Source organism: Petaurus breviceps, unplaced genomic scaffold (genome assembly GCF_028583685.1).
Source record: "Petaurus breviceps papuanus isolate PSGF00001 unplaced genomic scaffold, PetGlider_PUasm1.0 90897, whole genome shotgun sequence".
NCBI lineage: Eukaryota > Metazoa > Chordata > Mammalia > Diprotodontia > Petauridae > Petaurus > Petaurus breviceps.
The window spans coordinates 402,118-428,960 of NW_027187374.1; the positions used below are offsets into that span (position 1 = coordinate 402,118).

A 26,843-nucleotide genomic window follows, 5' to 3' on the forward strand; every position below is an offset into this window, starting at 1 on the left:
GGGGGGGGGGGGGGGGGGGGGGGGGGGGGGGGGGGGGGGGAAGAGGCTGGAGGACGGCGAGGGCAGTGGGGAGAAGAGAGGTTGTATAATGGTGGAAGGAAGAGTTGAAGATGGCGGCTCCTCCTGCTCTTAGGATGGGGGCAGGGAAAGCCCTGGAAGGAGGAGTGATGGGGGTGGGAACCACCTCCCCGGCTTGTGTGCACACGGGTGATTCGGGTGCGCCAGATCGGTGAGGATTTTCTTTCCCCCTTCAGCTGTGGCAATGGTTACAGGCCGGAGTCATATCTAGCAAATAGCGGGCTTTGCGATCCTTGCCTTGGGACAGATTTCAGTTTCGTTTGGCTTTTCTGTGGCCTTCCCAGCCCAAAGCTTAAACTATTAATTTACACGTGCATTGTCTTGGGATGTGCAATTTGTTACCACCACTAAAACTTTACACTAGGTGGGAAGCTGGTGACCAAAAAGCCGTTCATCACTACAATAATATAAATATACCAAGCCCTTGAGTCGACCATAAACATTAAAACTTAGTTGCATTCGTCATGATTATTTCCTCCCTATTTCCCAAATACCTTTTTATCGAGGCAGATCATTAAAAACGAAAAATAATTTTAAAAGATCTGTATCTCGTGTCTTACACATTTTAAAATGTGCAGTAGACCCCTAAAGGCTTAGATCTTAGAATCCAGGGAACTAGTCACTAATCAGTGGAAGCATAGAAGGGCTGGAATGAAAATTATCGATCTTTAGTTATGATTCCAAATAGAATTTGGCAATTTTCGTCATCTTTGTAAGGCTGACTCAGTTAAACATTTAGGAACCTGCAATGCAGTAGTAATACCTGACATTTATATACGTTTTGTGAAGTTTGTAAATAACTTTGCATAGATCTCAGACCTCATAACAACTCTAAAGTAGGCGCCACAGGTGTTTGTATCCCCTTTTTACAGGTCAGAAAATTGAGCTCAGAGAGGCTTAAGTGACTTGAATTGTCCCTTACTGCTAGTAAATATGGCAGATAGGATTTTAAACCTTGGAATCTTCAAGTTTAGCGCTCTTCAGATACTCCAATCTTTTCCAGCCTTTCCAAGGCCAAACCATCCACATTTGTTCTCGATCTCAGTATTCTTTTCTTCTTTAGCAGAATCTGACCCCATCGTTATCTACTAGGCTCTCTAGTATTCACCTTATCTATTGACCCTCTTCTTTGCTAACTACAAACCTGCTAACATCAACTCTTAAATTAAAATCATTACTAGAGTATCAGCCCTGCAAACTGTTAATCCTATTTTAACTCCTTGAAAAATCTGACTCACATATGTGCTTTGTCTTCTCACTTCTCAATTTGTTAGAGTCTGGCTTCCTAACCTATCCCTTCAACAGAAATTGTTTTAAAAGTCACAATCTCTTAATTTTTTTTGAATACTTTTTTGGGATATATTTTGTTTTAAAATTTATTTACTGTATTCTTCACCTCCCAGAGTCCACCATTAACAGTAAGAATGGGGACTGCATCTATGATTCTCTCTATCATTGCAGGTTGGCATCTTTTCAGCAATTTATTATTCTTGGTGAGTTAAGTGACTTCAAATAATGAAAGAGAAAAAAGGAAAAAAAATTGTAAAACTAGGCATCATATCTGAAAGATTGGATGTATGCAGTGTTCCACACTCATGGGCCCCTCCTCTACTAAATTTTTTTTTTTAATAGGGAAGGTGTCTTTACAAAGCTCTTTGATAACCAAGCTTGGTCAGTTGTCTTCATTTCTGTTATCAGTGTTTATATTGTTTTCCTGGTTCTTTCCATCCTATTCTGAGAAGCAGCTGTATTCTGCATCAACTAGTGACTTCCAAATTGCAAAATATGATGACTTTAACTTGGTTTTTGACTTCTTTACAACATTTGACACTGTTGATTATTATCTCCTCTTGGATGCTTTCTCCTCTCTAGGTTTTTGAGATGATTCTGTCTCTGTCTCTCTGTCTCTGTATGTCTCTCTCTCCCTCTCATGTATCTCTCCCTCTCTCTCTGTCTCTTTCCCTCTCTCCCCCTCCCTCTCTCTCCTTCCCCCTTTTCCTTTCTTTCCTTCCCCCCACTATATTGTTTGCTAATTTCTTATGGTAATTTGTCGTCCATATCATGACCTCATTATAGATGTCTGACAAAACTCTATCCTAGGACTCTTTATCTATACTTTTAATGTTGGTGACCTCATTAGCTCCTATCAAATAGGTAATTTGATGTTTTTTATTCTCAGCTTAAGAAACACCAAATCAGAAGAACAAGAAAAAAGAGCATGTACTTGAAACTGAATCTCTTAAGTACAGCTTGCTTTTCCTTTTAATTATATAATAAATTCAATACGTAACTTTCTAAGCTGTTTTGCTTGGCTGTATTTCATTCTGGTCTTCCTTCTGTTCTCCTAAGTGCAATTTAAAAAAAGTTTCAATCTTTTTTTTTTTTGAAGTAGGGAAAGAGGCAACAATTACAACTCCCCACTCCCATGGAAAAAGGAAAAAATAATTCATGTAACACATATGTCCGGCAGTATAAACCCCTACATTGACCATGTCAAAAGATGACTTTTATTCTTCCCCTTTGAAACTATTGCTTCTCTGTCTGGAAGTGGATTATCTGTCCTCAGGAGTCATGGTTGATCTTTACATTGATCAGAGACCTTAAGTCTTTCCAATATGTTTTTCTCTACATTATTGTTATTATATAAAAATATTGGTCTTTTAATTCTGCTCAATTTCACTTGGTATCAACTAATACTAGTCTTGCTGAATATCTCTGAAATTATTATTTTTGTCTTCTTTTGGTGGCACATTAATATTCCATTACATTCAGATACCATAATTTGTCAAGTAGGTAATTTGAGGTAGAAGACAGCAATTGTTGGGCTTTAACAGTTCTTTTTTTTCTTCCTTAGAGAACTCAACAAATCACCAAAAAGCAAACAACTATTTCAGTTACTCTTCGTGAGTTATTGAAATGCTGCATATTGATGTTGGATGTAAGATTAAAGAGCAATAACTAGTAATATTGTCTTTGTGGCTGTTATTTGCCCTAAAATTATTTTAAGTGCATTTATTTTCAACAAATATGCCTTTTCTCCCTTTTGAAAGTCGGGGGGGAAATTATACCTAGAACCTTTGGAATTCCTTGATCCATATAAATCTTTAGGTTAAATAATTCATGGAAGTGGCCATAGATATTTCTAGATCACACATAAATTGTACATCAGAGGTACATAAGATGCATATACACACATGGATACATATATGTGTATTTGTATGTGTTTACATATAGCAGCTTTTATGAATTAAGTTTTCCATCTTAAATATGGGTGTGGTTTGTGGTGCCCCAAAACAATTACGATAGTAACATCAAAGATTGCTGATCACAGATCACCATAACAGATATAATAATGAAAAAGTTTGAAATATTGTGAGAATTACCAAAACGTGACACAGACACGAATGTGAGCACATGCTGTTGGAAAAATGGCACCAGTAGACTTGTTTGATGCAGGTTTGCCACAGACCTTCAGTTTGTAAAAAAAACACGATCTATGGCAAGTGCAGTAAAATGAGGTATGCTTGTAGTATTGTAGGAAAATGTTTTACAGGAATGAAATTTTTTAGATGTGCTTTTTCCACTTAATGGTAACATAAAGAACTTTATTCAAAGGTTTTTGTTGTTTGAGGATATTTAGTTAGGATCTTGCATGTTGTCTTTTTTTTTAAATTCTGCAGTTAAGAAATTGTCAAGAAAAATGTTCTAGTAAAGTCATTAGTAATATGATCTTGTGGTAGAAGCATTGATTTTGGAAGAAGAAACACAGTTTCAGTTCTAGGTTCTGTTTTCCCCACAAGTATTTATTAAGTCCTTAACATGCTAGGAACTTTGTTAAGCTTGGGGAAATTTAAAGACAGAAGCCATACAGCTCCTGTTCTTAAATTGCTTAGATTTTCTTAGAATCAATTCCACTCACTTGGTATGAATTTTTTACCCCAATTTCTTCCTTAAAATGAAGATGGAGAAGTGGTTAATAAGGATATTTCAAGCAAAAAATAATGCATGATTTAAATAATATACTTAAGTTTTAAGCTTCCTGCAATGTGGATTTAAATACTTTAGAGTGTAAATGAGTTGTATCTTGGTTCTTTCCCTTTAAATGTTCAGCTTTTTAAAAACTACAGATGTCAGAAAATTGGTATATTTTTCATTTCCCCAAAGTACAGGAGTTAGGCATCAATACTTTATTTACCCAGATGTCATTTAATTGTCATTCTCATCTCTTGGAATGAAAGCAGATGCCTACAAAATATTTGTAATAAAATTTGCATTCTTTCTTCTAGGAAAGACTTCTCTTCCCCAGGCTCTTAACTAGAAACTGTTTGCTGTTATTTTACACAAAATTCTAATAATTGTAATTAGCTGGTATTTCAGATGAGACAGATTAGTTAGGGTCAGATAGACTGACTGAAGTAAGAAGTGACTGCTGGCAACTTGACAGATAAAAAGGCAGATCAGATCAGAGAATTTTAGATAGCTGGACCTGGAATCCTCTCAAATTTATTGTCTCTGTGGCCACTGGCAAGTCTCTTAATTTCTTTGAGCCTGTAAAATGAGCAAGTTGGACTAGTTGGCTTTTAATATGTCTTTTAGCTCTAAATTTATGATCCTATAATAACTAAAAACAAAATAAAACACCAGCTGTTAGATGCCTGGAGAAAAAAAAAGGAGGAGAGGAACCGTATCTTCCAGATGATGGTCTCCTCTGGATCAACTCCTAGCAGCTGTCAAGCAAATAGCCTCCTCTGACACTGCTGTGGTACAGGTCTTCATCACATCACACTTGGACTGTTGCTGATTGGTCTCCTTGACACAAGTCTCTTTCCACTCTAGACCATCTTCTACTTGTCTGTCAGAGTGTTATTCTCAAAGTATAAGTCTGACCATGTCACTTTACAATTCAGTGACTACTTGTTACTTCTGAGATCAAATATGAAACATGACTATCCCCACATCCCCCCCACCTGACCTTTTCCGTTTTCTTACCCTTCATTTATGTACTGTAATTCTGTTACACATTTTTCCTTGTTTCTCCAATAAGACATCACTTTTGGCTGAGCATTTTCACTGGCCATTTTCCATGTCTTGGAATGCTTTCCCTCATCATCTCTCCCTCCTGGATTCCTTGGTTTCTTTCAAGTTCTAACTAAAATGATAGATACCTTTTATAGGAAGCATTTCCTGAATCCCATTAATTATAGTGCCTTCCCTCTGATAATTATTTCTGGTTTATGTTGTATGTAGCTTATTTGTACGTCATCTCCAAAAAACTGAATTCCTTAAGGGCAGGGACTGTGGTATATAGTGGATACTGAAGCTAGATTTGAATTCAGGAAAATGAGTCCAGGTTGAGCATTCTATCCATTCACCATTTAGCTGCTCCCCAGTAGACTTAATAGGTGTTTATTAACTGCTTGTTATTTCTGACCTAAATAGCAACTCTCCAGGTGTTCCAGGAGCTACTTTGGGCAGTGGTAAGAATCTTTTTTGTGATTAGAGGCTAACTCAGACACTTTGGGGGGGTCAACTAACCGTTCCCCAGCAGGTAGGTTTCTTTAGTCCTGTTGACCCTGAACTGCCAACCTTGACTGATCCCAAGCACCAACTCCTACCAGAGCAGTGATCTCCACTGATCCTCACCCATCTCAATCCCTGAGATCCTCTAGTTATTTAGGGGGTTTCTGCTCAGGTTCTGGAACTTCCAGGAATTCCTCTGTCCCCCAGGGAGTGAATAGAGCTCTTCACCTTACTCCAAATTGGTTTATATGCCAAGGTCTAGTTAAATAAACACGGTACCATAATTATGCACAATGCACTGAGGTTGGTCCCTCTGTATCTGACTTGCTGTCCATATGTATTGAAAATTAAGCTGTTAACAGGTGTGTCTCTCTCATCCTTTCCTTCCCTAGCTGAACCCACTGGTGACTGCTAGCCTGGGAAAATTTACCATGATTTAGGGGTGCCTTCTTTCTTTGCTTCTTGACTGTTTATGTGATTTGGATAAGATGGGAATCAGCTCTGTTAACTTCTTGTGACTCAGGACCATCAGGTCTGAGCCATTTGCTTCACCACAATCTCTTAATGTCTTCCAGGCCTTACAGCCTTCTTTCCTCTATTACTTGCAGTACTTGAGCACTGTCATCTTGTACCTTTAGAAATTCCAGGCCATTCCATCTCCTCTGCAACTGAATTTTGAATGTGTTTTCACCTCCACTTAGAGTGTGAGCACCCTGAGAGCAGGGATTTTTTTAATTTTTCCTAACATTTTACACAAAGCATAGCATACAGTTAGCACTGGAGAACATGAGAATAGTAGAATGGAACCTAGGTTTGTAGTCAGGATGTGTGTTCAGATCCTTGTTGTAATTTCTCTGACCTTGGGCAAGTCACTTAACCTTTCTGATCTATTTCTCATTTGTAAAAAGTATGATAATTATATTTGTACATCTTCGTGGGCTTTTGAGGAAGGTCTTATATAACTGAGTTGCTGTTTACTGTGGTGTGTGGGGAAACAACTCTACCAGCCTCAAAGAATTATATTGTACCACATTAATTGTCATACGTATGTATGACCCCAATTTCTCAAAAATAAAAATACTTAAAATTATATTCAGTATGATTCATTTAAGAAAATATACATTTGAGAATAATTTTTGTAAAAATGATTAAAACATAAATTTAGGTACCAAATCTGGTAAAATTCTGTTTACTCTATTTGGGGAATTCACTGAGTATATAAATAAGGCATTAGTATAGTGGAAAATAGGAATGGATTCACTCAAACCTGGATTTGAATTCCTAGCTCTGCCATTTATTAGCTGATCTTGACAAAATCATTTAACACCTCAAGAGTTGAAGCTGGTTTCCTACCAGTAGAATAATGATAACAGTACAAGTGTTCTTGAACTGCCTCCTCCCCACAGTTAGAAAGCTCACGTGTGAAAAGTCCTTTATAATTGTACTGTGTTACATACAATTTAGAAATATGAGTTGAGAGTAAATTCTTTGGATTAGGTAAAAATTCAGTGTCTTCTCTGGCTTTTATGAGGGAAGGAATTGATCCTCTTGGACTCAATCTGATTACGCCTTTAGACCTCATGAAAGGATAGTTATTTACACATTCAAATTGAATATCCTCTTTGCTTTGGGTGATCAAATCACTAAAATCTGCTTGCTAAGTAGTAGGCTGGGCAGATAACCACTAGGACTGTTACAACCCAGGTTAGCTAGCATTTAATTAAAGGATCTGAGAGACGTAGCTTTTACTTCTAAGTTGGAGAGGGTACAAGTATGGTTCAGATAAATACATGACATTTATTTAATTTTTTGGATAGAATTAATGTCAGAATGGGGAACTTTGGCTCAAATGAATTGTAAATGTGTAGCCTCAATATATAAAATTAGGCAATTTGGTTCATAAAGGTCTTTTCCTTTGTGTCACTTTTTAGAAACTGGCAAAAAAAAATTTATTTTTGAGGAAGAAAGGCAAGGCAGTTGGGGTTAAGCAACTTGCCCAAGGTCATATAGCTAGGTAAGTGTCAATTGTCTGATTTTGGATTTGAACTTAGGCCGTCCTGACCTCAGGGCCGGTGCACTATTCACTTCTCCACCTGCCCCATAAAACTTCATTTTTTTTTTTTAAAGCAATCAGGGCTAAGTAACCTGCTCAAAGTTACACGGCCAGTCATTTCTGGGTGTGGTGCTGAGTATCTAAGCCTGGACCCGATCCAGGTCATCCCGACACTGGAGCCGGTGCTCCCACTCGCTGAGCCACTCGGCCGCCCCTAAGCAATTGGGATTAAGTAACTTGCTCAAGGTTACACGGCCAGGTATTTCTGGGTGGGTGCTAAGTGTCTGAGCCCGGGATTCGATCTCCAGGTCTTCTCAACACTGGAGCCGATGCTCTTACTCGCTGTACTACCTGGCCGCCCCAAAACTTCATTTTCAAAAATATTCATGGTTAACTTGGTTGCTATTTACTGTGGAAATATAGTAAAATGTTATAGTTGCTAATAGATATTCAATTATTCCTTACTAAGATACTGAATGGATTTGTGATCTCGTTGTTGCCAGTATTCTTAGCAGTGTTGAAGATCACAATCCAACTGTGCCTACCTATCTTATACAACTCCTGTGGAAGTCCTCCTATGGCAAACTTGCCAAGAATGAATCCACCCAATGGGCTAATAAAGACATTCCTCTTGATGTTTGTTACCTCTTGCTTTGAGCAGCTTGGTGGTGCAGTGGGTTAGAGTGCAGGGCCTGGAGTCAGGAAGATTCATTTTCCTGAGTTCAGATCTGGCAGTGTGACTGTGGAAAGTCACTTAACTTTTGCCTCTGTTTTCTCATCTATAAAATGAGCTGGAAAAGGCAATGGCAGATAATTCCAGTACCTTTTCAAGAAAACCCTAAATGAGGTCATGAAAAGTCAGACACAACTGGAAAATGACTGAACAAAACCTCTTGCTTCTCCCATTTTATTAGCTTATCTTTTTTATTACAGCTTTTACGATACTTCTTAATTTCATTTTTGTCACATGTAACAGCCTGGTTATGTCCACTGTGAAAATCTTTCCATTGCCATTTGAATGATCTTTAATTTCAATTTTTTAAAGCCTATAGCATCCTATGACTCCCAGCCATACAACATTAGAAGAAGGGCTTTATTGCAGGAAGAAGCTTTGGTGGCATTATTAAGAACTTTGTACTTTCCCTAAGGCACTCCAGCCTCATTTTCTCCTGTTTTAATTCTGGGCCCAGTTTATTAACCATACACAGTATCTGTCCAAGGTAAATATGTGGTTCCTGATCACACTGTGTTGAAACTGTGCCCTCTAGTTATCAACAATCTGTTAACTGATTAGCTTTTTTTTTTTCTTCAGTCAACCTCCTTGAAGCTTTTGATACTTTTTTTTTTTTTTTTAAAGCATTTGGGGTTAAGTAACTTGCTCAAGGTTACACGGCCAGGTGTTTCTGGGTTGGTGCTAAGTGTCTGAGACTGAATTTGATCCCAGGTCATCCCGACTCTGGGGGCCGGTGCTCTTACTCACTGCACTACCTGGCTGCCCCACTTTTGATACTTTTGACCATATACCTCCTATCACTTAGGTGTAGTTTTTTTTTTTAAAGTAAAGCAATGTGCCTTAATAGATAAAATGTAACTTGAGTTGAAGAGAAAATAGACCTGTGCTATTGAAGCAGTGACAAGAGAGAGTTTAAGTAGATAAAAAAATACAAAGTAGCCCAAATCCAGAACATATAGTCTCTCTCTCTAAATTTATATATACATATGTAGCTTTTATATGTATATACAAATTTTTATTTATATGTAAATTAATTGGCATTCACTGATGAAGAGAAAAGATTGCTGTGTTTGTTTCGTATGAATACTTTAGCTTCCTATAGCATGAAAACTAATCAGCTGAGGTCTTTAATACATGCAAAATATATTGACACAGTGAGGATTTTTCTTGAAAATTAGGTAATTTAAATAACAATAACTACATCAGTGACATCAAAAGGATTGATTTTATTGTATAAATTTGCTTATAAAATTTGCTCTTGAGAACTTGGCCTTATGAACAAGAATGCTTAATATATTTGTTCTGTGATAGTACTTTGAAGCAAGCATTTGAATCTGAAAATCTTAAAATGTCTTGGCTACTGCTGAATTTATGGTTTATTAAGCAAAAAAATAAAAAATTGGTTATTCATAACATTGGTGTCAAATGCAGTTTTCTCTTGTAGTTATGACAACATAACACTCTTGATTAGTGAAAAGAATTATGAGTAACAATCTCATCTGTCACTCCACATTTTTGAGACCTCTTGAACAACAATCTCAAACACTAACCCATAATATGATTGATATTTATTATGTTGCAGATTGATATTGCAGGAAATTTTGTCCAAAAGTTTGTTTTGTGTAAAAATCTTTTATGTAAAATTGTAATAAATTGGATTAACTCTAATAGATTGTTTTAAAAAGGAGTGTGTGGCAGTTAATTTTTTTTTAAAAGGAGAGATAGGCATTACTATGTAAAGTTTTGAAACCACTCCTTTATAATGATTATGGCTATCATTCAGGAACATCTGACGTATTTTTGGATTTGACACAATTAGCACAATGCTATGCATGAAACAGAAGCATCTAGAAGACCTGTGGGACATTCCTGCTCAAGTTGGACTCTGCACTTGATTATTTCCATGACAATGGAGAGAATACCTTTAGAGAGCATATGTCCTCTCTTTATGAATGATATCAGTAATCACAGGGTCATTGCATAAGCTAATCTGCTAAAATTTTCAAGGAATCTTCAAGTCTAAAATATAACTATGTGCTATTTTCTTGACCTTAATCTACTAGTTAGGATTTTTTAAAATTAAGATATGGTAACATACTGGATGTAGGGAGGCTGTGCAGGTAGTAGAGTGTATCTGTACAATCACAGGATCTCTGAATTGGAAAGTCAAGTGTAGAACTTAATGTTATTTTAAAAATTGTGTGTGTGGGGGGAATTTTAGATCTGTTTAATGATGTAAATGTCATAGTACCCTAGAGCTAGGAGGTCATTAAGAGGTCATTAGGTCTAGTCACCTATTTCCATATAAATGAAACATCCCTAAACTAGTGTGGTCAACCTTGAAGAGATAGAGATGATACATTTTCCCTCGATAACCATACTAGAGGCCAGAATTTTACACAGACACACACAACACCATACTATACATACTTCTGTTCATCAGTTCTTTCTCTGGAAGTGGGTAACATCTGACATGGGTCTTTTGTAGTTGATTTGACTATTATTAATACTCAGAATAGCTTAGTTATTCTTTGAACAATATTGCTGTTCCTCTTTACAACTGTTCTCTCTGTTCTGCTCATTGCACTCCATAATTCCATGCAAGTCTTTCCATGTTTTTCTAAAATCAACCTGTTCATCATTTCTTATAACAGTAGTTTTCCATCATAAACATATGCCATAATTTGTTTAGATGTTCTGCAATTGGTGTGCATCCACTCAATTTCCAGTTTTTTGCCACCACAAAAAAAGCTGCTATGGGGGGGCTAGGTGACAAAGTGAATAGAGCACCAGCCCTGGAGTCAGGAGGACCAGAGTTCAAATCTGACCTCAGACACTTTAACACAAAAACTAGCCATGTGACCTTGGGCCAGTCACTTAACCCCAGTTGTGCTCCAAAAAGCAAAAAAAAAAGGCTGCTATAAATATTTTAGACCATATAGGTTCTTTTTCTTTTCCCCCGATCACCTTGGGAAATAACCAGGTTTATAATTCTTTCAGCATGATTCCAGATTGTTCTCCAGAATGGTTGGATCAGTTCACAGTTCCAACAGTGTATTAGTGTCCCTTAAATTTCATCTTACTGGATTTGACATACCATGTTTCCCCAATAATAAGACACTGTCTTATTAATTTTTTTTTTTGGAAAGAAAAACACCAGAGGGCTTATTTTCAGGGGAGGGCTTATGTTGTCCTGCCTTAGCTCTCCTCTGCGGCACTGCTCTCAATGGCGCCAGCAAGCAAATCACTGGGGAAGAACAGGATGATGCGCTCACTGCTGCAGCTCTGTTTGGATGCAGCTCGGAGCGCAGCGTGCGTTTCATGGGGGGCGGGGGGGGAATGGTGCATACAGAGGGTACCGTAATGTAGCATGTAGCGCAGGGGATCACCTTCACTGCAGTAGCAATCTCAATAGGGCTTATTTTCGGGGAAGGCTTATTTTAGAGGAATCTTGCACAGTAAGGGGAGGGCTTATTTTCGGGATAGGTCTTATTATCGGGGAAACACAGTAGTGTTTTAGTCCAAGATACTCTTTTATCCAGTGTATTCCATCAACTTTGTCATCTACAATTTTGATGTGTATACTCTTATCTAACATGCTTATAAAAATCTTAACAAGGGTTAGACAAATTCTTGTGGACACAAGAATTAGACTTGCTCTGCCTGACTCCAGAGGGCAGAAATAATAGTGTGATAGAATTACAGAGGAAATTTGAGGCTTAAAATAAGGGGAGGAAATCCAAATAGCTATTCAAAAGCTGAATAGACTGTTTTGGGTGAAGGCTGAATGACCCACTTGGTGATACCAAATAAGGTATTCTTGGTCAGGTATAGGTTGTTTTTTGAGTCAATGACAAAATTATTCTTGGAATGTGTTTTCATTTTGATTTGAAATTCATCCTGGCTGTTGCAAGAAACTAATTTATTTGATTCAAAATTTTGTCTGATGTAAATTGAAATAAAGACTGCTGGTTATACATTATTGTGTTGTATGGTATTTTTGTAGCAAGATGTGATCTATCTCACTTTGCATAAGGTGTTAAGTTATTTAAGAGCCAGAGGAAACCCCTGTTTGTTTTTTTAATTTGTTACAATCACAATTCACTGAAAAAGCACACAAATGAAAACTAAAGAAAAATAATTTTGTAAATGATAGAGAATGAAAATGTAAGCTTCCATTGTTTTTATCTATTATTAGTATATTTTAAAAAATGAATGCATTGACTATTTCATTTGGTCCTTTTTGTTTTTGTGTACCCTTCTTTATTTTTATCTGGCTTTATCTGACTTTTATACATATAATTTATGTAATTGTAATGTAACATGGGGCTGTCTTCCATGTAGCATGGGGATGTTGTGCACTTTTATAAGGGGCAGACACCCCCACCCCTTCTACAAAGGAGACTATCTCCAGCCAGAAAAAGCAGTTAAGGTTAACCAAGGTTCTGCTTAAGGCCAGAAACTTGGCTACTTTATTCTCCTGAGAGACAGGGTTACAAGGTTAGAATTATAACTACCTGTTCCTTTAAATATTGTAGTGTAGGCTGGGGATGTGAGTTCCAGGTTCAAGCTAACTTCTATTGCTGCTTTGTTAATGGGGAAAGGAGGACCTCAAGCTTTATATCCAGGGATCATCTCCCTTCACAAGTACCAGTTCCACAATGAACACACATGACAGATAGCAAAGAAATCCCTTTATCCAAGTTGAGTAGCAAACATGGAAATCAGAGAAAGGATACATAAGAGAATGTTGTACCAGACAATAGAGAGTGAAGGATCTCTCCCATAGAGAGTGAGGTAACAGCTCAACTGAGAGTCCTACATCTCACCCTAGGGGAAGTTCCCCACAGTTTCTAGTATAGCATGCTGGGTACAGGGACATGGTAGAGGCTGCTAGTTTATTCTCTCGGGTCAGCTTCTTCCCAGAGTCTTTTCCTTCAGCAACATTAAGTGGGGCCAATATTTTCTAGCTGGAAGCCATAAGCACTTGAAACAGTTACAGAACCCGAAGAAACTGAAGGGACTCTAAAGAGAGAGAAGAATCTCTACAAGGAAGAAAGCTGAAGAGCTCTTGTTTTCCTATTGTCACCAACTCTCCCCTTGAGGTTCATAAAGAGAGTCTCATACCAGTGGTCTTTGGGACTCAGGTTACAGTAGTGAGGTGTATCACTCATGTATGTATATCTTCCCATAATTGCAATTTGACCTTATAGTAATTATATTTATGTACTATTTGTTTAGCCAGTATTCAAAAAATGGGTTAGTTTTTTTTTGTCAGCACCATGTTGCTTAGAATTATTTTTAATAGTTAATTTTCTCCCATGTTTAAGTTAACATTTATGAATTTTAGAGGAAAAGATATCTGGAGCACACTGAATTTTTCTTACAATAGTTTCTTGGTTCACAACAGTTTATTGACATCCCAACTGACCTGTGGTAAAAGGATATGACAAGATTTACCTATTGACTTACTGGGTCTTAGTCCTGAGAGAATTTACTTGGGGGTTTGGGGGGTGGTATTGGGTTAGTGGCCTGTGAAAATTTATAGTTGATGCAGTTTTGTTCTTATACCTTAGCTTCAGGTAATGGAATTTTCATTGCTATATGAAAGTGCCATCACAGGTAAAACATATAAGCATGTAAGGTACATTTGAGTTTTTATGATGTATTTGGTACCTTTTTATCCTGTGAATTCGTTTATCATCTTTGGCTTTTTTGGTCCATGCTTCTCCTTTCACCTGTACCTGGAGGGGAATGGAGTGTGGTGGGTAAAGTCTGAATAACCTTCACCATTCTGTTGGTAAGCACCCTTTGTGTGTGGGAAGATCAAGTTGAGATGTATTTCTGGAGCTGGGGAAGTGGAGCAGAGGTCATCGGTTGTTTCAGCTTCATACTCATCCAGAGTACTTCATCTGTAGTCCTTCTGCTGAAGTGTTTTTTTTTAGGCCTAATATGCTGTGGTTAGTAAGTCTCTTTTTAGCTCCAGAGAAGGGATATAGCTCTTCTAAGCCAGTCCTGTTAGCCAATGGCTAAAGCACTTATCTTACAAATGACTTTTGTTTGCCTTGCTCCCAGAAACACATCCCAGCCAGGTCTCTCTCATTTTTGCCATGTGCTCACACATTTCAATGTGGGTGATAGAGATTTGGTTGTTTTTTGTTACAGCCATCCCTGACAAGGAAATGGTTGTGGATTGTTTTTTTCCTTCTTGTCCAGAGGAGGTCTAACATCCAGATTCTGAATAGATTGGCACATTGACAACCTATGTCTGTTATCAAGCATTTCACAAATCCTGGTGCAGGGATTTAGGGATTCAGCCATCCACTTATCTTGTAGAGTGTTTTGACAAGTTCCTGGGTAATTGGATACTATAGGTCAAGTCAACAAGCAATTAAAAAGTATTGATTTGCTATTGATAGACTTGCTATTGATAAACATTGATTATTACTCATCCAGAGGACAGGATGAATGGTGAAATTCCTCAAAATAATGAATGTGAAAATTGGTTGACGGAATTGCCCAGAGAAGTTTTGTGTGGAGAAATGATAGCTGGCTCTTGGCCTCAAATGGTAGAATTAGAAACAGTAAGTGCACAGTTTTAGAGAGCCAGATTTAGCTTAAAGTAGATAGATTTCAGAGGGTCTGTGACCATAGATAGGGGAAAAATTAAATTTTAATTATTGCTAACCTTTAGTTTCCTTTGTAATCCTATGTGTTATATTTTCTGCATTTAAAAACCTCATTCTTAGAAGGGGTCCATAGATTTGGCCAATTTGTTAGCAGGGCCCTTGACACAAAAAAGATTAAGAATCTTTACAGAGAGTAGTAGCGTGAGATATATTGAAATGTTAGGTTGTAGAGGTTACATGTTAGGGCAAATATATAAAATGCATATAGCCTTTTAAGGCTTGCAAAGCACTGTATGTTATTTCATTTGAGCATTTGATTGGCTAACTGGTGGGTACAGTGAGAAGAGTGCTAGACTTGGAGAAGACCCAAGTTCAAATTCAGCCTCAGACGCTAGCTTTGTGATCCCTGGCAACCCTTTAATCTCTCTCAAACTCTGTTTTTTCTTTTGAAGGAAAAAGAGGTGGGGTGATTATAATAGCACCTATTTCACAAAGTTGTTGTGAGGATCAAGTGAAGTCACTTCCCTAAGCCTATTTATTCATCTGTAAAATGGAAATATTAGTATTTTACCTGTGAGATAGGTCCTAAAATACTAATATCTGACAGGGTTGCTAAAGATCATCAAATGAGTGCTTTGTAAGGCAGCCTGTCATAATGGATAGAGACTTAACTTTGAACCCAGCAAGATCTGGGTTGTAGTCCTGCCACTGACCATATTGACAGCATGAACCCGGGAAAGCACTTTAGCCTCTCAGTGCTCTAGACAACTTTCTGACTACAGGTTAAGGAAGGCAGTGCCAATGTGAGATGTTAGAGGGATTTTCCTTACTCAAGAGTTCAGTATCAAAATGAAATCACAAGTCTAGTCCCCATGCTTGTAAACCTTAAAGCAGTATATATAAATGTCAGTTATCATTGATGAATTTGGTGCTCTATTCTAGGGACAATTCTAAAAGAATCTAGAAATTCAACCTTTTTAGTGTGAAACCTTTACAGTTTCTAGTTGATTTTTTTCCAAAATTATGTATCTGTAAATCCAAAAGCATAGTTTGCTGATGATAATACATCTTTTAATTATTTACTTAGGGTCATCAAGGGCATACTACTTATGTATTATGCTATTTATGTAACTGATAATGCAGACTAGATAGATAGCTCAGTAGATAGAACACTGGGCCTGAAATCAGGTAGACCTGAGTTCAGATATGACAGCAGACACCCATTAACTGTGTGACCTTGGGCAAGTCACTTAACCCTGTTAACTTCAGTTTTCTCATCTGTAAAATGAGCTGGAGAAGGAAATGACAAAACATTCCAGTATCTTTGAAAAGAAAACTCCAAATGAGGTCACAAAGGTTCAGACATGACTGAAAAATAACTGAACAACAATAAATTGTATTATTGATTTAACTGACAATGCAGATTAGATAGTGTGTAGAATATAGTTCCTTACTTATTCTTTATGTAAAATGAATGTAATAATACTGTACTACCTAACCCACAGGGTGGTAAAGAAATTTATGTAAAGTCAGGTGCTTTTAAAATTATGGGGTGGAAAAGGCATTGATCCTAGAATTTGGCCTAGAACTTAATTTCTTGAAAAAACCACTGATGGGGGAAAAAGCCCTGATGTCCAGCTTACTTTTTGGTCATTTGACTCTTTTTCATTAATGTGATAGGGATAGCATTATGGAAATCATTGCCCTTTTTTGAATCAAAGGCTGAAATGGCATTCTTCCCAAATAACGATCTAGTTCTGGGGCAAAAGAAACAACAACATACTTGGCTGTTTCTGTCTGTTTCCTTCAGTTTGTTAGTCGTGCCTCCCCAAACCATTTAATTTATTATAAGAGCTATGTATTATAACTTCTATTATAACCATCACTACATTCTTATTAGCTTTCTAATTGTTTGTAAATTGAGCATGAAGAAAGTTATTTACATTTCAAGAATTACTACTAGCATGTTTTGAGGTGGGCTTATTCCAGAAACCTACAGAATTTTACAATTGGAAGAAAATATTTAAGCAAACATAATACTAAGGCACAATTTTCTCCAGCTTCCTCTCTCTTAGTGTTTGGCTTTGCTCATGCCTGGAATTTTGTTCTACCTTAAAAATTGGAACATTAATGTTAAAATAAGATTAAAATCCTGTTTATTGTTCATTTTTTTTCCCATGAAATCTCATCTGGAATTAAATTGATAAGATTATTTCAGTGAGATTGTGTTGAAGGCATATACAAAGATGATAATTACTCAAAAAGGATTTCTTTTTTTCCCCCTATATGTACATTATTTTCGTACTATTTTACTTATAGGTAAATGTGTGGTAACTTTAGAAAATTTTGTCTATTTAACTCACAGTAACAAAAGATTTTCTTTTGTGGGAACCCATGACAGCTTCTGTAAAAACAGTCATTTTCCTCCTTACACTGCATAAACTCAAGCATACCTGATTCACTGGTACACTTTTATGGTAAAAGTTGCCCAGATTGATGAGTTTCATCAGCACTGGAACTTTACTTGGGTCATCAATAAGTTTTCTATAAAAATTGAAAGCATTTTCACAGTTTAACTTTTTTTTTTAATTAGATATTTAGAAGAGGACCAATGCCTTGTCTCATTTGAAGGAATAAAGCCACAGATGAGAAAATGAGCACGCATCAACTGCATCTCTATCAACCGCATTTATTTATTTCCAATGATATCTTTTGTTTTTGTATCTGTGATTTCCCTCCTGCTTGGCCAAAAAGTGCTCCCTTATAACAAAGAAAAACAGTTAAGCAAAACCAGTTGATCTAACGGAATATATGCAGCATCTTGAAATACTTCCTGAAAATGTATTCTGAAAAGAATTCCTCAAAATCCTTTCTTTTTTTTTTAGAATTGGGCAAAAAAAAATACACATGCTTTTATCACCTCAAGGTATTATATACTGAGGTTTAGGTATGCTATTTAAGCTGTGTATAATAGTTTAATGGTACTTCATAGACTCACAGAGTTATTTGAGTTGGAAGGAACCTCAGTACCTCAAAAAGAATCCCTGCTACAGACCTGAAAAGTGGTCATCTAACATTTGTCTAAAGATTTTGGGTGAGGCAGTTGCTATGACATTCCACTTTTTTTATATTAACTAATGGTTAGGAATTTTTTTCTTGTACCAAACCCAAATTTGTCTTTTGCAGTTGCTGGCCTTTTTCATTGGTGTCTTTGGGACTAAACAGAATTTAATTTAACAAGTCTTTACTAAACATTTACTTTGTGCCAGGAGTTCAAAGACAAAAAATCCGTGGTGTTAAGGAGCTTATATTTCCTTAGGGAAATAAGCATTTACATAGAAAATGAAATACAATTTATGTGCAAGGTAATTTTTAGAGATCAATCAATGGTGTAATATAAAGGGCATTCCATCAGAAAGTGGCATCCTGACAGTAAGGTGGAAGGATAGAGCAGAGCATGATAGGGACAAGGGAGAGGTGAGCTGACATGGGTGGATATGAGGGATCAAAAATGAATAGACAGCTTACAAACTCAGAATTGAGTGGAGCAGGAAACTGGGTAGTACATTGTGCCCTTCACCTTAGTAGTGTTAATATTAATTTGATTATTAATATTTGAGCAAGAGGTGGAAAGGTGGGATGGACATGTTGATTCTTTTATCCTGCCTTAGGGTCAAGGCTATAGTTTGTGGAGTTCTAAGTCTTAAGTTATAGAAGCATGTTGCATGTTTAAGGTTTGCATTTAATCCTCAACTAGGTGAGCTCTTCCCCAAGGATTAAGGCATTATCATATCCAGGGTGGGTGGATTGGGGTCTTTGGACCTAAACTGGCAGTGTATGGAAGGGAAGGAATGACACAAAAGCAGATGTCCATCCCCTGGTCCTGCCTGTTAAGTGGACAGAGTCTTGGCTCCTGGCTTGAAATTCCCGAAGGCAGATATCATATTGCCAGATTACATGAGTCTAAAGATAGCTAATATCAAAGTAAACTATACTCATGGAAAGTATAGCAAATACAAATAGCAAGGTGCTAATCTATACTAAAACTACTAAAAGGTGAGTCAAGAAATAAAAATCTGTTGGTAGGAGTCTTGTACTGTCTGGGGAAGAATGTGCTATAACCAGTTTAAGTGAATATCCTGGACCACTTCACAGATATATTTATACCTGTGGTTAAAGTGGGTATATCAGGCTTTTATGTTTTAATGGCAATAAAAGTTGTTCAGCTCCCTTTTATTCATTAAACAATACTCTGCTTTTGACTTGGATTCTTGAGCAGACCTCTCTTGGGAAAGATATTACTGAGCAGTTGATGAAAGTATTCTAGCCTATGTATCACTTCTATTTCATATTGTAAAATAATAAATTGATATTGTGGTTTAAAAAAAAGGCAGACTTTGTGTCATCCCCCACCCCCAAATCCTTTCTCCAGGCTGACTGTCCTTAATCTTTCTCATATAGTGTGGAATTGAGATCCTTCACTTCTCAGGTTACCCTCCCTTGGATGACCACCGCCTTATAAATTCATTTCCTAAAATATGGTGACCTGAATTGGACACAATACTTGAGAATGTGATTTGACCGTGACAGAATCCAATGGAACTGTAATTCTTGGGGTGCTTTTCTTTCATCAGTACAACACAAGATCATGTTAGCCTTCTGGGTTGCCATATCACATAATTGAGCTTGCAGTTTACTAACCTCTCTTCCCCAGATCTTTTTCAGGCAGACTGCCATCTAGCTACGATGCCCCCATTTTATTTGTGCAGTTAATTTTTTTGAATCCTGTTAATTTTAATCTTAGGACCATAGATTGAGAGTTATAAGAGATCTTGGAGTTAAGTGTAAAGAAACTGACAGAGTCTGTTGGGGAAGATGGTCACAGACACATATATACCAAACTAACTTGTACTTATTTGTCTGTGTATGTGGAGAGAGAGAGAGTGTGTGTGTTTGATCCTAAGATGTGGAGATAAAGAGGAACTACATTCTAAGAATGGAGGGCAACTGGTGCAAATTAAAGATTGTAATTTGTGAGGAATAGCAGGGAGGTCAGTTTGGCTGGACCTAAAAGGGCAAAATAACTTTTCTTAAGCGTGGTTTCCTTGTTAGGTATAGTGGGTGGACTAGGTAATACTCTGAGTCCCTTTAAGCTCTAAATCTCTTATCCTACTATATGATATATGACCTTATCCAAGTCATTGCTTAAAAATAGCACAGAATCAGGGTGGAGCCAAGATGGTGGAGTAGAAGAAAGAAGTTCAATAAGCCTGTCTCTCTACCCCAAACACTTCTAGAAAATACATCAGGTCGAATCCTGATGGAAAAGTCCAAGAAAAAGGCAAAGTGAATCATTTTTTCTAGCCCAGATTAGCATATGGAGACAGAAACTGGAGATGGAGTCTGTCCAGGACCACACCACACAGAGCATTGCAGTGCAGGGAGAGGCCATGTTCCAAGGCAAGAGGAGGTCCCAGACCCACAAGGGCATCATGACCTCATGCAGGAACAGGTGGTAACTGACAGCTTTGTTGTTCACTATCCAATTCTGAATCACAGATCCAGGTGCCTATGGCTTAGGGCTATTAATCCAGGGTGAGAAGTGTTAGGAAACCCTGAACTGTGAATTAATAAAGGAGTGAGCTCAGAATCTAGGAGCAGAGACAGGTATCAGAACCAACTCTAGCCAAGAAGGCAGCCTGCAGAGGAATAGCCAGGGAAGCATTTTTGTTACTCTGAACCAGCAGCGCTTCCCATCTGACTTCCCAATTCCCAGATAGTGACTGATTCTAGCAGTATTCTCCTGTTGCTCAGACCCAAACCCAGCTCAGGAACTAGCAGAGCTCAGACAAGGGACACAGTGATCAGATAAGGCCCTGGGTCAGACCAGTTTGAGACCACTGAGAGCTTGTAGGCCCCCCCTCTCAGCTGTACCTGAAAACCTGCAATAACACAACACTTAATACCCCAAGAAAGCAGAAACAGAACCAGCTCATCATTTTTCTCCAGAAATATGCAGAGCTTAGCCCCAATACAAAGTCTAAAACCAAGAAGTAGATTGGAAGGATGAGCAAACAAAAATAGGAATCCAACCATAAAAAATTATTAACATGACAAGGAAACTCAAGATGTAAAACCCTGTAGAAAATTAGTCCAAAACATCTAAAAACAATGCCTCAATGAAAAAACACAGCTTTGACATAAATTTCTCTAGAATTCCTAGAAAGATGACACAAGTTAAAAAGTAGTAAAAAAAAATTTTTTTTAAATAAATGAAATGAGAGTGTTAAGAGAAAAATGGAAAAGAAATGAAAGGTCTGTGAGGGCGGAGTAGAAACAGGACTTCTGTGCTGCTCCCACTCCAACCTCCTCCAATTCATGTGAAAAATGACTCTAAACAAACTTTTGAGCTACAGAACCCACAAAATGACAGAAAGAAGCTAACTTCCTGCTAAAGACAGCCCAGCAGGCCAGCAGGAAGGGGCCAGCACAGTGCTCTGGGAGCTGAACCCAGCCCCACATGAGCCCAAGGTTTTAGCTACAGGGCAGCCCAACCAGCCGCTGGCTGGAGGAACGAAGATCACCAGCAGCTGTGGTGATTTCCAGAATTATCAACCCATAGATGCTAAGGACAAAGTGAGAGGTCAGTGCAGTGTGGACTTTGGGATCTGGGAGTTCAGGAGTGCATTCTGGCCTTTACCCCCTGGAGGGAGAAGTGTTTGAGGTGAAGCGGCCATGTAGCTGCCGCTATGTGGCTGCTTCAGAGCTCCTGGCCTGCAGATTGCAGGGGGACCAAGCAACCAGTCAGAGGGGTAATAGTTCTTGCTTTAACCTGCTTGGATCTGGATTGCTGTCTAGGGTGGAGGTCCTGGAATGAATGACCAGTTTGCCAGAGAGCGTGTGGAAGCTTCAGAGAGGGCACCCAGCTAGTAGCTCCAGCAGCTGAGAAAAACCCCAGCATTTGGGACAAAGCTCCCCTGTCTGGTAGCACAGTTCTACTGTGGCAAAAAGCTCAAAAGTCAAGTAATTGAGTGGCAACATGAGTAAGCAAAGGAAGCAAAGCAAGCAGAGAAATCCAACATTAGACTCTTATTTTGAGGACAAAAAGGATCAAAGCATGGAATAGGAGGAAGACAACAAAGTCAGAACTCCTGCACCAAAAGCTTCCAAGAAAAATATGAATTGGCTACAGGCCAAACAGGAGCTTAAGAAGGATTTTGAAAACCAAATTAGAGAAGTGGAGGAAAAATTTGGAAGAGAAATGAGAATGATGTAAGAAAATGAGGAAAAGGGACTCAACAACCTGACTGAAGAAAATAACACCTTAAAAAATAGATCTGGAAGATATCATTTAAAAATTATTGGACTGAAAGCTATAATAAAAAAAAAAGAACCTAGAAATCATCCTTCAAGAAATTCTCAAGGAAAATTGCCCTGACGTTTTTAGAACCAGAGGGCAAAATAGAACTTGAGAGAATCCACTGATCATCACCTCCTGGAAAAGATCCCAAAAAGAAAACTCCTAGGAATATTATAACCAGATTCCGGAGTTCCCAGATCAAGGAGAAAATATTAAAAGCAGCCAGGAAGAAACAATTTGAATATGGTGGAAACACACTTAAGATAACACAAGATATGGCAGCTTCTACATTGAGGGATCGAAGAGCTTGGATTAAAACCAAGAATCACCTACCTAGCAAAACTGAGTGTTATATTTCAGGGGAAAATATGGTCATTCAATGGAATAGAGGACTTTCGAGCATTCTTGAGGAAAAAAAACCAGAGTTGAATAGAAAATTTGACATTCAGATACAAGAAGCAAGAGAAGCATGAGAAGGTAAACAGGGAAAAGAAATCATAAGGAACTTATCAAAGTTGAACTATTAACATTCCTACATGGAAAAATGATAACTTATGAAAATTTTCTCACTATGAGAATAGTTAAAAGGAATAGAAATGTGTGTGTATGTATGTATACATACAAATATATATGTCTATATAGGAATGGGTATATGGGCATATGAATACATATGTGTGTATGTATATATGTGTAGAGGTATCATAGAGGGCACAGGACCAATTTAACAGGAAGGGATGATACTTAAAAGGTGAAATTAAGAGGTGAGAGAGGAATATAATGAGAGGAGATGGGGAGAGACAGAATGGGGTAAATTATCTCATATAGAAGAGGCAAGGGAAAATGGTTACAATGGAGGGGAAGAACAGGAAGGCAAAAGGGAATGAGTCAACCTTATTCTCATTGAATTTGGCTGAGGGAGGGAATGACATACACACTAAATAAAGTATCTTACCCAACAGGAGAGTAGGGGGAAAAGGAATGAGAGGGGGGATGATGGAAGAAAGGCTGGGGGGGAGGGGAGTTGGAAGTACCCACTTTTGAAAAGGGACAGGATCAAAGTAGAGAGTAGAACAAGTTGGGGGCTGGGATGGGATGGAGGGAAATATAGTCAGTCTTTCATAATATATCCACTATGGAAACGTTTTGCATAGCTACACATGTACAACATGTATTGAATTGCTTATCTTCCTAGAAAGAGTTGGTGACTAGGGAGGAAGGGAAAGAATCTGGAATTCAGAGTTTTAAAATCAAATGTTTAAAAATATATCTATTATTACTATTTTATATGTAACTCTGAAATAAGATATACAGGCACTGGGGCATAGAGATTCACTGTGCCCTACTGGGAAGTCGGAGGGGAGATGGGAGAAGATATGGGAAAGAGCAGATTGAGGGAGGGGATATTCAGTGGTATCACTGTTTGGGGGTTGTGAGTAGGGGAAAACTGGGGAGAAAATTTATAACTAAAATCTTGTGGAAATGAATGATGTAAACTAAAAAAGGAAAAAAAAAGAAATGAAAGCTCGGGAAGAAAGAAATTGTAAAGTCAATTAGCAACTTGGCACAAGAGATAAAAAACCTTGCCCAAGCAAAAAACTCCCTAAACATTAGTGTGAACCAAGTAGAAGCAAATGATTCCATGAGACTATAAGAAATACTATAGCAAAGTAAAAAAAAAAAAGTGGAAGAAAATGTAGGATGGCTAAGAAAACTTAGCTGACCTAGAGAACAGCATGGAGAAAAAAAAATGAGAATTATTGGACTCCTTGAAAGCCATTAAAAAAGGGAGAGAGAGAGTATAGAAATCATATTTCAGGATATCTTAAAAGTGCCCATATCTCTTAGAACAAAAGGGCAAAGTGGGAATGAATTCCACTGAGCACTGCTGGAAATAAACCCCCAAATTAAAATTTATGGAGCTTCCAGGTAAAAACAAAAAAAGATTGCAAGCAGCCCAAAAAGAAAGACTTTAGGTATTGAGGAGTTATGGTCAGTATCACAAATGTTTGTGTCATCATAATTGAACTTTCAATTTAGTTTTATTGTTATTTTTGCTTAGATTGTAGTCAATGAATATATTGTTTTCCTGGTTTTGCCAGCTTTACTATACACCAGCCTATTCCCATACTTCTCATGCTTCTCTGTTTTGTTTTTTTGTTTTTTTTCCAAAGCAATCATGGTTAAGTAACTTGCTCAAGGTTACACGGCCAGTTATTTCTGGGTGTGGTGCTAAGTATCTGAGCCCGGATTTGATCCCCAGGTCATCCCAACACTGGAGCCAGTGCTCTTACTCGCTGAGCCACCTGACCACCCCCCTCTTTTTTTTTTTGCTTTTTGGAGGGGGGAGGGCAGGGCAATTGGGGTTAAGTGACTTTCTCAAGGTCACATGGCTAGTTTTTGTGTTAAGCATCTGAGGCCAGATTTGAACTCAGGTCCTCCTGACTCCAGAGCTGGTGCTCTATCCACTGTGCCACCTAGCTGCCCGCTTCTCTGTTTTCTTTCTTTTTTTTTTTTTTAAAGCAAACGGGGTTAAGTAACTTGCTCAAGGTTACATGGCCAGTTATTTCTGGGTGTGGTGCTGAGTATCTGAGCCCAGGATTCGATCTCCAGGTTATCCCAACACTGGAGCCGGTGCTCTTACTTGCTGTGCTACCTGGCCGCCCCCACTTCTCTGTTTTCTTAACACCCATTACATTTATGTAACATAATTTGTTCTTGGCTACTATGAGTACTATTCTAAATATTTTGGCATCTATGAGTTCTTTCTTTGTATTTGGGTCAAAGCTTATTAATATTTTTGTTTCTTTCTCTGTGTAATTCCAAACTGCTTTCTAGAATGATTGGGCCTCCTCATAGCTCTTTGGTTCTTCACCCTCATTCACTCCCTATGTCTAGTCCCTTGTCAGGTCTTATGTATTCCATTTCTTCAACATGTATTTTATCTATTTTCTCTCTATAACACATAGCAGCCTGTTATCTTTTGCGTAACTCATTGGAATGGTCTAATTGGAATCCCTACTTCATTCTTTCTTCTCTAAACCATCTTCCACATAGCTTCAAGATTGGTATTCCTTAATCACAGATCTGACCATGGCACTCCATTGTTCAAGGTTTAGTAGTTTCCCATTACATCTAGTATAAAACACAAACATTCCATTTAAATTTGAAACCCACTACAATTCCACTTCTGCCCTAAATACACTATACAAACATAAAAAGAGACAAGTCTTTGCCCCCAACTTCAGCTTATATTGTTTTGGGAGAAAATAATATACACAGAAAGGCATACACCAAAAAATGTGCTAAGTAATAAAATAAAATAAGTAATAAAACACTTGGAGGGATGAAGACAAATTTCCTTTAAGCTGAACTTTTTTGGGGGTGGAGGCAATTATTAAGCATTTATTTTTTTCCTTCTCCCATCTTCTCCCTGTAGGATATGGGAAATATACATTACATCAAACTTTAAAAGAGTATAGTTATGCAAAAGCAAGTTCCCATATTGTCTTATTCTGTCTCTTGAGACGTCATTATTGACCCTCACGAATCAGTCAAGAAACATTTATTAAATACCTATTATGTGCTGGGCACTGTGCTAAATATGAGCTGGGTATGCAAAGAAAGGCAAAATATAGATCCTGCTTTTGAGGAGCTCATGATCTACTAGAGGATATAATATGGAAACAGATATGTACGGTCAAGACCATAAATTGGGAATACTCTGAGAAGAAAGGCACTAAAAGTAAGGAGGACTGGGAAAGATTTCTTCCAAAGGATGAGATGTTAACCAAGACATGAAAGAAGCAAGGGAATCTAAGAGGCAGATATGAAGAGAAAGGGAGTTCTAGGCATGAAGGTTGCCATTTTGATCAGGAGCAGAAGGTGAAATATTTTGTACTAGGAACAGTAAGGAGAATAACTCACTGGATTACAGAGTACCTGGAGTGGGGAGGAGGGAAGGAAGGTTAAGGTATAAGAAGACTGAAAAGGTAAGAAAGAGCCAGGTTATGAAGGGAATGCCAAATAGAGGATTTTATATTTGATCCTGGAGATTATAGGGACCACTGCAGTGGATTGAACAGGGAGGCAACAAGATATTGACAACTGAGTGGAAGATGGGCTGGAGTGGGGAGAGATTTGAAGCAGGGAAATAAACCATCATTTTCATGAGGTGATTAGAGTTCTGGCACTGTCAGTTATTGGTTTTGTTTTGTTTCTGTTCTTCTAGGTTGTCTTTTACTTCTGTTATTTGCATTCCTAGTCTTTTCTTCTCTCTTTTGTTTATTTGATAAATTGCCATAACAGAATCAAGATTTTCTATTCTGTCCATTACTTTTGCTTTGCAGGACAGGAATTCATCTCTCAAAATACTTATTTCTTTTTTAAAGTATTTAGGAACAGAAAAGGCAGAGGGGAAGCCAAGATGGTGGAGAAAAGGCAGAGACTCCTTGAGCTCTCCCATGTTCACCT

General features: G+C 37.8%; 1 protein-coding gene across 4 annotated transcripts in view; it reads left to right on the plus strand.

Moving 5' to 3' along the window:
- Window positions 1-26,843, plus strand: part of PKNOX1 (PBX/knotted 1 homeobox 1) — a 182,667-nt gene that overhangs the window by 970 nt on the left and 154,854 nt on the right. The gene's annotated exons all lie outside the window — the stretch shown is intronic.